Source organism: Ailuropoda melanoleuca, chromosome 15 (genome assembly GCF_002007445.2).
Source record: "Ailuropoda melanoleuca isolate Jingjing chromosome 15, ASM200744v2, whole genome shotgun sequence".
In the NCBI taxonomy this organism is placed as follows: Eukaryota; Metazoa; Chordata; class Mammalia; order Carnivora; family Ursidae; genus Ailuropoda; species Ailuropoda melanoleuca.
The window spans coordinates 25,806,773-25,817,008 of NC_048232.1; the positions used below are offsets into that span (position 1 = coordinate 25,806,773).

At 49.7% G+C, this 10,236-nt stretch overlaps 1 long non-coding RNA gene across 1 annotated transcript in view; it reads right to left on the minus strand.

Annotated features, from left to right (window-relative positions):
- Positions 1–10,001, minus strand: part of LOC117796456 — a 25,949-nt gene extending 15,948 nt beyond the window's left edge. The window contains exon 1 of the long non-coding RNA XR_004620981.1: positions 9,499–10,001. This is a non-coding gene — a long non-coding RNA (uncharacterized LOC117796456). The remainder of the gene's footprint in view (positions 1–9,498) is intronic.
- Between the last annotated feature and the right edge of the window lie 235 nt (positions 10,002–10,236).

The window sequence follows — 10,236 nt, forward strand, 5'->3', positions numbered from 1 at the left end:
TAGGGTAGTGGGATCAAGCCCGATCATCAGGCTCCACACTCAGCCAGGAGTCTGCTTGAGATTCTCTTCCCTCCTCTGCCTCTCCCCCTGCTCTCTCTCTCTCTCTCAAATAAATAGATAAATCTTTTTTTTTTTTTTAAATGTCAAGGTCCATATCCCTAGACATTGGCAGAGCCAGAATTTACACCCAGGTCAGTCTTATTCAAAGCCTTTCACCATTTCCTTACACCTAGAATGTTCTGGGCTGGTCCGGGTTGATCTGGCCTTTGGTTCCAGCATCCTCAGAAGTGTCCCAGTTGGGGGCTATGCATACTGCTAGCCCTTGCCTACCTCACCCGTCCTCTCAACACGGATTTAAGGAGGTCTCCTCTGATATAAAGTCTGGTGTTTTGGGGTTGCAGTCAGACATGACTACTCCAGGCGTCCAACCTTTAGGGGCTGCTACTCCCAGGAGAGCTTAGAACTCAGAGTCAGGAAAGTATATTCTTTCAGTAGCGTCTTCGATGGTTGTGTTAGCTGCATTTTCTTGTCAGAAATCCAGGATAAAACGATTTCTAAATCACTTTTGTACAAGACAAAACGAAACAGTGTTGTTGGAACCTTAAACACCAAATTGGTTTTGGGTCATGTGATTGCTCTAGGTCGATGAGCCATTAAAGCCAGTAACAATTAGGCCAGGCACTTGAGAGGAGGACAGGAGAGAGGGAATAAATAGTTTTGACACTGGCTTTTACTGTTGCGTTGATTCTCAGAGGGATTCTGTTTTAATCAGCGCCCATGGTCAGGGTCAGGGATAAGTACCACTTTCGCAGGTACACGCAAGTACTAAACTTGGGAATAATGAAGACTAATGTGGTAATTTAATACATATTAATCTGTTTGCTTACTTATTCTGCACCTGTCACAGCCTATAAACCCCAGCAACCTAGAAGCTGCTAATTCTACCTGGTTGCTGGACACACAATAGAGAAATGCCAAAGAGAAATCACGGAAACTTTGCTTGTCCCTGGATGGTAAGTGGATCCATTATTGCTCACGTGGCTTATCTCTCCATTCTGTTTGAGCTTGAGTCAGCGGTGTGCACAGAATATCCTCTGAAAGGGAAAACAAACATATGTAATGTAGCATTCACGGTATGTTTTTGGCCATTTGCTCCTTAAATGATGAGGACGTTCCGGTAGATTCTATTCAATTGAGTCACTGAGTGCAGGGTTTGGCACAGGAGAAGTTCAGTGAACACTTGAATGGTAAGCATTTGCTGAGTTCCTCTCCTTATGTTATCCAGAAGAAGTGTAAGTACTCAGGCTGTTTTTCTGGAGATGATGGAGATATTTATATGAAATAATTAGACCTGAGGCACTGGAAAGCAAAACTAGAAAGGTTAAAATAAAGTGAACTGAAGGTAACCAACGGCCAAGTTAGTTACTGCAGACCCCCAAATGGTCCTATCTATCGAGCTGGCTGCATTTTGGGGGTGCACATGTTTCCCGGGTCTGAGCTCCGGAGCAGAAAGGGCATGGACACGGGAGTGTGGGCGACCTGCTGGTAGCAGTTGGACAGCCCAGCGTGTTGCTCTTCTCCTCTCCGCAGTAAGGCTAACCATATCTACCTTTGGGGATTGTTGTAGAGATTCCCCAAAAGGCAAGCAAGGCCATGCGTGATGCGTGGCATGAGGCAGGACTCAACGTGTGGTGGTCGGTCCGGTCCTTGCGGAGGCGGTAGGACTTGACATGGGTCTTGGCGACACATCAGAACTTCAAGAAGTGGTGAGAAAGGGTAAAGGCATCTTCCATGCTGATGCGTGGAGTTCTTTACTCATTTATCGTCACAGCCGTGTGGTTTTGCATTCTAGCAATCTTCTGCAGTCTATTTAAGTTGATTTAAGTTGGTCGCACTTTCTGGCCACTACGAGCAACCTGATGTATGCGTTGCCTAGGGGCAGCCACGGCCAATTATGCAGACTGGGGGGCTGTGAACAACAGACATTTGTTCTTTCACAGTTCTAGAGGCGAGTCCAAAACCAAGGTGTCTGGCAGGGCTATGCTGTCTCTGAAGGCTCTAGGCGAGGACGTATTCCACGGCTTTCTCATAGCTTCTGGTGTTATCATCAGCAGTTCCCAGTGTTCCTTAGTTTGCAGACTCAGCCTCCTTTGTCTCTGCCTCCACTGTCACATGGGAATCTCCCTGTGTGGGTCTTTGTCACTTTTCTTCTTTTTTCCTAAGGACACCAGTGACATTGGATTCCGGCCCGCCTTATTCAGTATGACTTCATCTTCATTTAAATAGCCGTGTTCACAACTACCCTATTTCCGAATAAGGTCACATTCTTTTTCTTTAGAGAGAGAGAGGGAAAGCATGAGCAGGGGGAGGGGAAGGGCAGAGGAGAGAGAATCCGAAGCAGCCTCCATGCCAGTGCAGAGCCCGACATGGGGCTCGATCTCCTGACCCTGGGATCATGACTTGAGTGGAAATCAGGAGTTGGATGCTTAACTGACTGAGCCACGCAGGTGCCTCCAAATAAGGTCACATTCTGAAGCTCTGGGGAAGACATGGATTTTAGGGGGCACTATTTGACCCAGTCCATATAGCTATGAGCTTTCCTGCACCTGCCTCCTGGTGTCCCTGCAGCAGGCGCTTTCAGCCACCGCTCTGCGTAGATGTTTTTCTGCTGGGTCCTAAAGTCTGGGCGTCTTCACCTTCACAGCATTAAGCCGGATTGCTCTGCCAGTCGGTTTTGCCAAACTCCTCTCCTGCAAGCAGTGTGTGACGGTCAGAGCTAAAAGAATCGTCGCTAAACTCGTGTTTGTAAAGCAATACACAGGTACGGCTTTATTTGCATGTCTCTGATTAATACCCTCCTTTGTTTTCGGCTTTGTAAAATACCTACTCAGACTTTCGCCCATTTGCTCCTTGTTTTATCCTTCACGTTTTGGATGAACTCTTTCCCAGTTGCCTAAGTTTGTGAACGTTTTCTTCTAGTCTGTGGCTCGGTTTTTTACTCGATGGGGTCTTTGATGAAAAGAAGGTCTTAATTTTCACGTCCTGACCCTTAGCAGTCCTTTCCTTTAAGGTTGGGGAGTTTTGGTCTTAAGAGCCCCCTCCTTCTGCTTTGAAGCCCAAAGATCTTTTACTCTATTTTCTCCTGAAATGTTAATGTCTGTCTTTTACATTTAAGTCTGTTGGCCACCAGGAAGTGATTTTTGCGGAAAGTGTGAAATTGGGATCCAAGTACATTCACCCCCCTCCCCCCGCCCCCATATGGATGACCAGTTAGCTTCACCCTGCTTTTCCTTTCCTGGTGATCTTCAGTGTCGCCCCTGTCATTTCAACAAGCTCGTGGGTACTTAACACGTGTCAGCCTGTGTGGGTTCATTTGTCTTCCGGTTGGTCCTTTGCGTTGTTTCCAAACTTTTGCTCTTATAATGGTTGTGTGTGACTCCCAGTTTTGTTTGTATGTATTTGGTGCACGCCTGCTATTTATTTCCTCAAAATGAATATGTAGATATGATTTTGCTATGTCAAAGAGTTATTTTGTTCATTACCTACGGACACCTTGCTCACCCTACTGCCGTGTGTGTGTTCTTACCACACTCAGGCCCCGACTCCCTGCACCAGGCCAGCACCCCCGTGCGGGCAGCCCCCTCAGCTCGCTAGGCACCACCACAGATGAGCAGTGGAAGGAAGGAAAGGGAAGACGACAATAAGAAGGGCTTAGGTGTATTGATTATTTTAGTGATACACTGAGAAATCACTCTCACCAAGGCTTTACCAAGTCCACCACTTCCCCCACCTGTGTGCGAGAGGCCCAGGTGACATGAAGGCAAAGGCTGTTGTAGCCTCACATATTCCCTGGCGTATAGCCAATGCTCAGTACGGAGCTGTGACGTGAATGACTTTCCCTCTCATTTTCACCAGCTAGATTTTATCATTTAAAAAAAAAAAAATCCACTTCGTCCATCTGGTGTCAAGATGGCGCCATCTCCAGCCCAGGCAGCACTCCGCGGTGAGGCCGAGCAGAGCCCAGAGCCCGTGAGGAGGCTTCGGCAGTGCCCTCCCCGTGGCCCAGCACACTGCCCTGTGAACTCAGTTTCTCCAGTGATTTCCAGCACCCCGCATCAGAGTTCACCTTCCCAGGTTTTCTGCTTTCCAAGTGACGCATAAGACGGAAGTGGGCCCAGCACGTAACTGGCGACGTGATTACACAAGCAGGACCGGGTCTCCTTTACACCATTGTGGGTGAGGACCTGAGCCGCAGAATTTAACAGATGTGGGTTAAATGCTGCTCCACGATTTGGTAGCTAAGAAACCTTGGGAAGTTTCATCTCTTCTACCCTCGACCACAATTTCCGCGTCTGTGTAACGTGGACGATAATGCCTGGCATCCGATAATAACGTACAGCCTCTTAACGCACAACAGTTAGGAGCCTGGTAGGAACTTGAGCTTCACAGAGCCTCCGATGGTTTGTTTGCAACAGATTTCTTTACTGACTCAGTAGAAATGGAAATGCACTTCCAGGGGCGCAGAAGTGAAACAAAAAGAGCTTCATTTTTTAATTTGATTGAACCAACTACCTCTTAAAGTTGTTGTTGCTGTTACTGTGGGCTTTGATCCCCATAAACTTCTCCCGCCTTGCCCAGGAGTAGTGTACCAGGGGGCCAGTAATGACTTCATAAAGACAAGTGTAAGGGTGGAGAGCAGGAGCTAAGTCACTAATAAGCTTGCCCCCCAGTCAGGCTGCGCCCCTTCAAAGCCCCAAATCATCCACGGTCCATCTCCCCCTCCTCTGTGGTTTTGCCTTCAAGCGCAGTTCATCAAAAGCCACTATCCTGGACTTCCTGACACACAGCTAGATGATAATAAGGTAGGGAGAGTCTAAACGAACCCAAAGACATTGCTCATTAAAGCCGAAACAGAACATAAGAAGAAATCAAGCTAATAAACGGTCTCCTTGCATAGTAAAATTGATGCTCTAAGAAGTTGGAAGAGATTTTTGTGAGCTGTAATATCCTTAGGAGGGATTTTTTTTCAAGTGCTTTTTTTTTTCTTTCAAAAACAATCTTTCATCTTTGACAGAAAGAAATAAAAATTCTCTTTCAATGTGACCCAATACAGAGGAGGACCTCATTAGCAATGCCATCTTCTTCTCTGCCTCGGAGTGAACACGATAATTAGAGTAAGACTAAGAAACCAATTCTTTTTCATTAGCAGAAAAGTGATAGGACTTCTAGGAATTTGGGGTAGCTGTTGTTTTGCAGACTTGGCAGCCCGCAAAGACTCACTTGCTCCTCAAAGACTCACTGAGCTTTTTCTCCACAACGAGGAGGAAGATGATGAACAGTTCCTAGAAGTATAAAAATTAATAGTACTTGGCATCGTGTGTCTTGAAGCTTCTCAAAAGATCCTTAGGACTAGCCCTGCTCCCCAGTCTCCACACTCCTGTGGAGGCGGGAGACTTGGCTGGAGGCTTGGAAGGAAAGGAGGAGGAGGGAATGGCGGGCAGAACTGTGCTTAAAACCCTTTTCTGTGCCCTTGCTCCTAGGTCTTCTCTAGGCTGCCTGTCTGCTGCGTCTGCAGCTTCTCCTGGATTGTTCTGGAAGCGTTTCCTTCTTCTCCCTCTGCAATGCAGAGCACTTGAGTGCTTTTCTACCGAAATTCTCAGGTGCCTCGGAGTCCAGGGCCCAGAGACAGTGACTGTAGGGTGCAGCTACCACCTCTAGGATTAGGGCACCAAAAGGAAGGATTTAAAATTACAAAAACACAGAAGTTTAATGGTGGGCCTTGCGGAGCTGGCATCTGTGAGTGTGGAGAAGGGATCCGAGGGGCTGAGACCCAGACTGCTGGGGAGGGGGCATCCTCCAGCCCATGCTGGTGTCTCTGGGGCTGGGGTATGATGGAGCTGGTTCCGCGAGTGTTGGAAAGACTGTCAGCGGGGTTCAGCGGCTGGTGTGGGAAGGAACTGCCCGTGCAGGGATGAAGTGGTGTCCCAAGAGCAGGAGACAGACAGGAAGGTATGAGTCCCTCCTGCCCCCCCGCCCTGCAGTCCCCTCGCGGTGGAACCTGACACAGAACAGATGGCCCCGGAGCCACAGAGCAGAGGACGGGAGGGTTAGGAGCTGGCGACAACGGTTTAACCAGTGCCCATGCCCAGCGCCATCCGGGTGCTCAGCAAAGTCAAGGGCTCCCACCGGACGGGCGTCTCCTTCCCCAGCGCGCAGCTGTGGGTTTCAGTAAGAGCAGCGACAAGATGCCACTACCCCGTAACTTTAGAGAAACAAACTTTTACAACTGCGACGCTCTATTTGGTTGCATTTCTTTACTTCCTTCTCTCTTGCGCGTCTATCCGTCTTGCTCACTCTGATTAGATCAAGCATCCCGACCGCGGATTTCGTCCTCTCACTTCCCATTGCTTAGAATACGCAAGTCCGAATTCTGCAGAATATGTGATACTATTACCGCACACTCTTACTCTCTGTTCCCACCTCCCATCCCACCTCCCGTCCCCCCTGCTCCTAACATTCTTCCTAACAGCCTGCTTTGTTCTTGCAGGATTTCCTCCTCCTTTCTCCCCAGCCCCACACAGTTCCCTTTATTTTTAGAATTCATTTCCTCCTTCATTAAATCTGTTTGGGATCGAAGAAAAGATCGAAGCCTTCTCTCCAGAAAAATACACGAACACACTACATTTGCGTGCCCCTCTGGAGGCTTGTCCACACCCCGCACATCGGGCCGCCAACCCTCCAGGGGTCAGTCATGCTCGGATTAGGATGTCCCTTCAGAGCCACAGGACAGGAGAGGTCTCCTCTCTCTGCAGAGCCTGCCTCCGACCATCAGCTACTCACGTTTTCTCTGTGTTTTGTATCATGCAGTTTGCTTCTTTACTATATTAGAATATATTGGGCGGATTTTACTGACTAATCGTAACACGAATTGGTGTTTCACTCCTCAGCTATCGTAAACCCTTGCGTCCTTCCTTCCCTCCCTCCCACCCCTTTTCTTCTCTCCTTCTCTCTCTCTCTGATGCACACGTATTTGCTTCCACAAGAAGTACCAATAAATAAGACATATGTAAGGACACCATACACGCTGTAGTACCTTCTTGCAAGCGGTACAACTACTTTTGCTTGAAACCATTCCACGGGTCCTCCGTTCTGCTGATCACACAGGCACTTCTCCTGGTTTACAGGATCTCAGAGAAGCATGAAGTGGTGATTTTTGTCATTGTGTGTGATGTGTTTTTCTCTCAATTGCCAAATCTCCAAGTCCCCCAAACAAGACGTTTGCTTCTGAGTCAAGAGAGTGGCATCCAAGAGGGGCGGCAAATCCTTGCTATGCTAGGTTTTGCTCCTGCATCTGCGATGTCCTGGGTGATTTCTTTCTTTCTTCCTTCTTCCCTTCCTCTCTCTCTCTCCCTCTCTCTCTTTCTTTTCTTTCTTTCTTTTTTTCTTTTTTTTTCTTTTCTTTTCCTTTTCTTTTTTTCTTTTCTTTTCTTTTCTTTCTTCTTTCTTTCTTTCTTTCTTTCTTTCTTTTTTAAGATTTTTATTCATTTATTTGAGAGACAGAGTGAGTGCTTGAGCAGGGGAGCAGCAGAGGGAGAGTGAGAAGAAGACCCCCCCACCTCAGCAGAGAGCCGGATTCAGAGCTCAAGCCAGGGACTGGGATCATGACCTGAGCCCAAGGCAGATGCTTAGTGACCGAGTCATTAAGCAGGCGCCCCTGCTCTGGGTGTTTTCTGAAGCAAAGGCAGGGGTGGGCTCCATTTCCCTGAAACCTTGCCCTGGGCTCTGCCCAGATCCCCGGGCTGCCTCGCTTCCAGCTGCCTCTGTAGCCCCTCAGCTCCCCAGCCGTGCTCGGGACCTTCTGTGTCAGGCTTGCCTCCACCCATGAGAGGGAAGACGGCCCCTCTGGACAGAGTCCCTTAGCAGGTGGACTCCCTGGAAGAGTCAGAGGGAGGGGACCAGACGGTCACCTTCATGGAGTTCAAAGGCAGCACAGTGACGGCGTCACTCCTTGCATTTCCTTCCCCTTGGTGCCAGGGGTCTGTCCCTGTTACGGAAACATAGCGGGCCCCTGACTGTGGAGGAACTGGCTGTGTGAAGGGGCAGGGAAAGGGGGGCGGGTAGAAAGGAAATATTTCAGGGCTGCTGCCTCTGCTTGCTGGTGCCAGATCCTTAGGTCTGTGCAATCAAGGCTTCTAAGTGCTCTTGGCGTTCTCCTGGAGGCTTTTGAAAAATCTGCCGCAGCTGTCCGCTCTAGCTGGCAAACACCTGCGCTCAGCCACCGCACCAGCCACACGGAACTGTGCTGGTTGCCTTTGTCCCCAGCCTTTCTGTCTGCCCTCTGCATCCAGCCCACCTCCCTGTAGACCGCCCCCCTGTGAGGACATGGCTCTGGTGGGTGCCCTGGCATCCCTCCACATCACGGCCACGACAGAGCCATGGTCTCATAGCCATCTGGCTTCAGGCCTGTGGATTGGCCTCTGCCTCTTAGGGCTGGGGTCTTGGCACTTTATGGATATGAAATCGATCTCCTTCACAATAATTTCAAGTATGTTTCCTATTTAATCATAAGTTTTCTGAGACTCGGAGAGGTTAAGTAGCTTGCCCAAGGTCACACAGCCAGTAAGCCGTAAAGCTGGGCTTCTAATGCTTGACACTTTAATCCCCAAGTGACTGCTCTGTCTCCTTTGCAGAAGATGGCAATTACACGAACCCTTGTTATGACTTCCCGTTTCTCCCAATCTCTTACCCATGAATGAAATTAGTGAAAGATGTACTCCTTCCTGCTGACTGAATTCAGCCTCAGAAGCTTTCTTAACACAGCGGCTCCAAAGGTCACTACCAACTGAGTATAGTTAGCACATGAAATGAAACTCGTTAACCGTTCTTGCCACAAGCCGCCCTGTTTCAGACGTGGAGAAATGACTCCATTGTGTGAATGAGCCAGGAAGCAGACGCTGCTGTTATTCAGTACTTCTTCTCTTCCATATACATATTTTAAAGATTTATTTGTTTATTTGAGGAGGGAGGGGCAGAGCGAGAGGGAGAGAGGCAGGCTTTGCACTGAGTGCGGAGCCCGCGAGGGGTTCGATCCCACGACCCTGAGATCATGACCTGAGCGGAAATCAAGAGTGAGACGCTTAACCGACTGAGCCACCCAGGTGCCCTCTCCCATATTTTAAGGCATGAATCCTTTCGGGTGGGATCTGAGGTTCAGGTGCTCCAGGTCAAAACAGAGGAACTTGGGGAGAGGGAGGTGGGAAAGGGGGCAGGGTGACCACGAAGGAGATTGTTTCCCCAGTTCCCCATGTAGGATCCTTCCCAGGACCCCCAAAGAAAGCTGTGCTGTCTTCAGCTCTGGGGCTGCGGGCAGTCCAGGTTCCCTCCAGTGAAACCTGATGCCAGGCAGGCCAGCTGCCCCGGCCACGTCAGGCTAGACAGGAAAGAGGTAAAACAGATCGTGGCAAAGACCCACGACTGGCCTCTGCTGGTAAAACCCACCTGCCCACTGCGCATTCAGAGGAGGGTCCTGTGGACATCCTGCGGGAGCCCTCGAAGGATCCCTGGGGCTTGCCTGGTGCAGAGGTGGAGTGCAGGGGTGCCCATCTTCTTCCTGTCCCCCTCCTGCTCCCCGCGGCTGGTGTCTGAGTGCTGTGCCAGCGCAGTCCTGGGGTGATGCACGCGACATCTGTGACAGAACCCGTAGAGAAAGCAAACACGGTGCTAGTGTGCTGGGCTTAGCCAAGGGAAATAACGCGGTGGGGCTGGCTGCGCACGCGAGCGGCACCCCCGGTCCTTAACCCAGAGAGAATTAAGGGGGGAAGTAGCAACAGACCCCCGTATTCATAAGCTCGTGTCACAGCGAGGTCATTGGAAAGCCTTTGCCCAACCACCTTTCCATTTGAGGAAATGCCACCCAACTCCAATGTGAGCAGAGCAAAGCTGCCCCGAGAGCTTAGATACGAAAATCCAGGCGCTCAGCGGACCGCGAGCGCGGTGCCAGGCCACGGCTCGGGCTGTGATCGGTTAATGTGGTCTGGACGGCTGCCTTGAGTGTCGAGGTGCAGAAAAAGAGGAAATGCTAGAAATGGGGGCTGTGTGGTTTATCAAAGCCATTTTGGTGCAGAGACAGAACCACGAGATTCAGTAAGTTGGGGACCAGGGTGTTCCATCATTCCGGAGGAGTCACATTTGAAGGAACCTGATGGACTCTGTCACCCGCCCTTGTGATTCGATCTA